Raw genomic sequence first — 5366 nt, forward strand, 5'->3', positions numbered from 1 at the left:
AGCACTTATTTAAATGAGTTAGGTACCAACCGCTTGTATACCCAATTCATTTATTTTTTTTTCACTTTTGACCTACACACTTTAAATATAATAATAATTAGGTATTAATTGAGATAATTTTAAAATAACTTACATTTTCTTTTGTATCAAGTCCCGGTCTTTGTGCGTTGATTTTGCTTGCAATTTCATTAAAGCTGTATTAGTAAAAACACACAAATTATTAGATAAACACAAATCACACTTACCTTTTTAATTGAATACTTTTATAAATCTCCTGCATAAAAATTCAAATCAATTAATATTAATAATAAAATTTAACCAAAAATAACCTTACCTCTTCAAGCGTCAATTTTTTTTTATAAAATGGCCAAATTGCCGCTTCAATTTCAGTTTTTCTTTTTTTTTAATGTCATATCTGTCTTCTTTTAGCATATTATTATATCAATATGCTTACAGTGGCAATACTTTTTCTCTTTCTAACGAAAGCTTTCTCCAATTCAATTCAAAATTGTAAACAAATGTAAGTAAGTAATTGTATGTGTAAACAGCTGAAAAAGTTTGATTGTGTTTGTGCAGTTTGTTACCTCCGTCTTGCAGGGAAGAAAGTAAAAAAAAAAACAAGTATGGAAGGGCTAAGTTCGGGTGCAACCGAACATTTTATACTCTCGCAATTTATTTATTTAACTTTTTTAATAATATATAATACACAATTTGACCCACATATTCGTCATATATATTGTATAAAGTCCATTGAAAGTTGGAAACCCTAATATTAGGTTAGAAGCACCAAGGTTCTCATGTTCGATATATGGGGCCTTGAAAAACTTTTGGTCCGATTTCGGATTTTCGGCCACACTAAAAAGGTAGTATTTGTGCAAAGTTCTGCATCGATATCTTCACTAGTGCTTACTATAAAGTATATATATACTATATATATGTTTATATTATATACTATATGTAAATATTGTACAGTAAACGATTCAGATCGTCTTCAAAGTTCTGGTATATAGGAAGTAGGCGTGCTTGTGAAGCGATTTGGCCTATTTTCACAACATATCATTGGGATGTAAGGAAACTATTACAAACAAAGTTTCATTGAAATCGGTCGAGTAGTTCCAGAGATATGTTTTTTGACCCATAAGTGGGCGACGCCACGCCCATTTTCCATTTTGTAAAGAAATCTGAGTGTAGCTTCCATCTGCCATTTCCTATGTGAAATTTAGTGTTTCTGACGTTTTTCGTTAGTGAATTAACCCACTTTTAGTAATTTTCAACCTAACCTTTGTATGGGAGGGGGGAGTTGTTATTATCCGATTTCTGTCATTTTTGGACTGTATAAGGAAATGGGTAAAAAAACGACTGCAGAAAGTTTGGTTTATATAGCTCTATTGGTTTGCGAGATATATACAAAAAAACTATTTGGGGACAGGGCCACGCCCACTTCCCCAAAAAAATTACATCCAAATATGCCCCTTTATAGTGCGATCCTTCATACCAAATTTTATTTCCATAGCATTATTTATTGCTTAGTTATGGCACTTTATGTGTTTTCGGTTCTCGCCATTTTGTGGGCGTGGCAGTGGTCCGATTTTGCTCATTTCGAAAGCAACTTTCCTATGGTGCCAAAAAATATGTGTGCCAAGTTTCATCAAGATATCTTAATTTTTACTCAAGTTACAGCTTGCAGAGACGGATGGACAGACAGACATTCGGATTTGAACTCCACTCTTCACCCTGATCGCTTTGGTATATATAACCCTATATCTAACTCGTTTAGTTTTGGGTGTTACAAACAACCGTTATGTGAACAAAACTATAATACTCTCTTTAGCAACTTTTGTTGCGAGAGTATAATTAGTGTAACTGTAATTCAAAAGAAGTAGACAGAATGGGTCAAATATGGCCGATGCCGATGACGATGCTGAATTTTGTGGTCGATGCCGATGCCAAGCCGATTAATTTGTCGGACTCTAATATGTATCACGTAAATTGCTAAAGCATTTTCAACCAGACTTACTTAGAACAGTTCCCTTTTACATCTAATTTTATACTAAAGATTATAAGATGGTATCTACAGAAACACTAAATTCAGATTGTTTTAAAAAGTGGAAGTGAAGTTAGAATTCCATTTGATTCGTTTACTTTTCAAGATATTTATATTTGAAGTATTTGGATTACTCAAATTTATGCAAGAATTTGAGATCTTAAACCAAAGAGACTTTCTATGAGCGCCTAGAATCCCACGATGTCAAAATCGTGTTTGTCGATTTCTAGGCTAGATTTCGCCACAACAGTCAGTACCAGATTGTGGCACAAGTTATATGGCTGTAGCCTGATCGAAAATCGCGCAACCAAATCGATCATGTTGTGGTAGAAGGAAGATCGACTTGGATCACTAAAACGCGAAGAGACGCACTCGCCACTGTGCAGCAAAGAACACCTGGAAGGTTCGACGTCGAAAAGCTCTCTGAGAGCACTCATCAACAACTCGATATAAGGAGCCGGCATATCAAACACACTGCGTACTGCCGCAGCAGAAACAATTGGATATCGGCCAAAAACAGAGTCGGTACAACGAGGCCGTTTCGTGGTGTAACAGACTGCCTACATTGCAACGTTGCGATCGACCATACCCCGTGCGGGGTGTAGGGATGCAAACATCATGAAATGGAACATCGATGGTTCGATGTATCGATTGTTTCTTCAAAACCCATCGAAATCAAAAACATCGGCCATTAAAACATCGATGTATTTTTGAACTTTTTTAAATTATTTTAAATTTAGTGTGAAAATCTAAGGGATACAGAATCGGAAGCATAAATAAATGAAATGTAGTACGTCTTAAGTTGATACCTTTTATTTCACTTAGCATTAACGACATGGAAAGTTTTTTCACTGTCATTTCTTTTCGATTTTACTTCTTCGTGATAGTTGCCGGTCGTTTTCTCGGCACTGAAGTGACCACAATGTGTAAATATTAATAAGCCTATTTATACAATCCGGAAACACTGTATTCATGTCAGCCCAAACTCTAATGGCTTCTGATTGGTAGGGGTAACAGCCGAGATACATTTTCTCTTCAACCTTCCGTCCCTGTAATTGTAGATAAATTTGACATTTCACCTTTTGGTGGACCAAATGTTTATTCTGGTTCCAAATATCAAACGAGTATTCTGTTTCACAGTCATCCGAAGATTCCGTTGTATGAGCGCTATTCATTGAATTTTTTATGAAATAAAAAAATGTACATATTTCTTTTAGCCATAGCATCTTTAAAATGCAGTAATTTGAATCTCTGATCTAACTCAATAAATAAATCATAAAAGTAACCGCAGTATTGTCCAAGCGCACATTCCCTTAACGAATCCTCCGTATTTTACGAAAATCGAATTCCAATGTAATAAAGCGTATCCAAATAGAGGATTTCGAGTTAATACCCGAAAAAGTGTGAAGGTGTGAATTCAAATTTTTATATAAAACATCGACATAAAACATCGTTGAAAGTGACATCGATGCATCGATGTTTTTAGATTCGAGACATCGATGGCTAACATCGATGCTTTTTGACGAAAAAATCGATGTTTCGAAAACATCAATACATCGTTTGCATCCCTAGCGGGGTGGGATAGATACTGAGACCTGAAGAGAGAAGCGAGACGCGTTTGCATTCACCAAAATGCGTGTATATGATGAACTTAGAAGATGACTGGCAGGGGTAATGCTCGAAATTACAAAAGGCAAGGTTGCGGCTTATATACGGTTTTAAGACCGGATCAGTCTCATGCAGGAACCAAGAAGGTAATCTGGTCATCGATGTCTAGTGCTTATGGAGATTATTGGAATCTAAATATTCTCTGCTCAATTCAAAAAATGAGCTTTTAGATCAGACTTTAGTCCTGGTAAATCCACCTTGGACCAAATATTCACCATGTGCCAAATTTTGGAAAAGACCCTAGAGAAAATAATCGATGCAATACCCGTAGGTGTTAGCAAGTAATGAGGACGACCTCCACTCCTTTGGAAAGATGAGGTGGAGAGCAACCTGGAATGACGCGTTATTATTGATTCGGGGGCTTTATAACGTCAGCTAATATTTGAGATATATTATTCCAACACTTTTATACTTAGGGTGTATCGAGCTATTTGTTATATTTGGAGTCCGACCGATTAATCGCCCAAAAAATTCAGCATAGGCATCGGTCATATTTGGCTGATAATTTTTACTTTCGAATGTCACTTCATTCAATGTTTTGTTTTACTTTTTTTAAGTATTCAAATAGAGATTTTGTGTGCATCACAACATCCTATAGCTTCATATACGACAACCCACATAGAACAAGACGAGACAAAAACGCATGTTCGCTTGGTTTGCGCTAGAGCAAAACATGTTTTGTGTATTAGTCCAAGACGTTTTTGACTAATCGGATGTGTGTTGAGCCTTATAAAAAAAAAATTGATTCATATTTAGGTTGAACCAATCATTTCTTACGATAATAAAATAAATTATAGTACAAAAATTATTATTTTTGAATAAAAGTAACGGTTTTATTTAGCTCAGTTAGAATGATACCATTTATGTCAGCTATGAACAGTTTTGTTCAACTTGTTAACTTTTTGAAAACAATTTAATAATGTCACTCTTGTAGAAACCCTCGTTGCCATTGTCAAAAAACTGGGACAGCCGAATTTTAATAGTTTCTCCTGCGGCGAATTTTTCATAAGAAACACCATTCACCATAGACAGGAACAGGTAATAATCACTTGGCGCCTGACCTGGGACGCCTTTTTCTATCGAATCACTACCAATATGTGTGTCCTGATGGAACCCAACTCTTCTCCTAGTGGCTCACAATAAATAAGTATTTCAATATTTCGATTTTCAAGGCTAACTTTTAAAATATAGCGTATAGTGGGACTGCTTGCGGGTATACTCGAACTTGATCCGTCCTTACTTATTTATTAGTAATGTTTACTGTTAAAAATCTATGCAACAGAGATTCAGGGCATGCGTAAATAAAATAATTAGCATAACAATAATAATCTTTATACTCATTTATATTTGCTGTGTTTTGATTTCAATTCCAATTCATTTTTTATTACCAAATAACTGGTACCAAATATTGAATAATGATTGCGGAGTAGGCAGTCAAATTTGATTGCGTACTTATACATATTCAGTAAAACAAATGCTACTAAGGCGAAGGGCAGCAAACGTGTATCATTTTGGATTAATGGATAAGTTCTTTCCATGCCAAATGATGCATTATAGTGTTAGATGTTTTACAGTTACATTTTATATATCTTACATATCCACACTATTTTGTCCGTGTACTCCGATATTCTGAGAAATAATTCTGAACAATCAA

Source organism: Zeugodacus cucurbitae, chromosome 4, assembly GCF_028554725.1.
Source record: "Zeugodacus cucurbitae isolate PBARC_wt_2022May chromosome 4, idZeuCucr1.2, whole genome shotgun sequence".
NCBI classification, from domain to species: Eukaryota; Metazoa; Arthropoda; class Insecta; order Diptera; family Tephritidae; genus Zeugodacus; species Zeugodacus cucurbitae.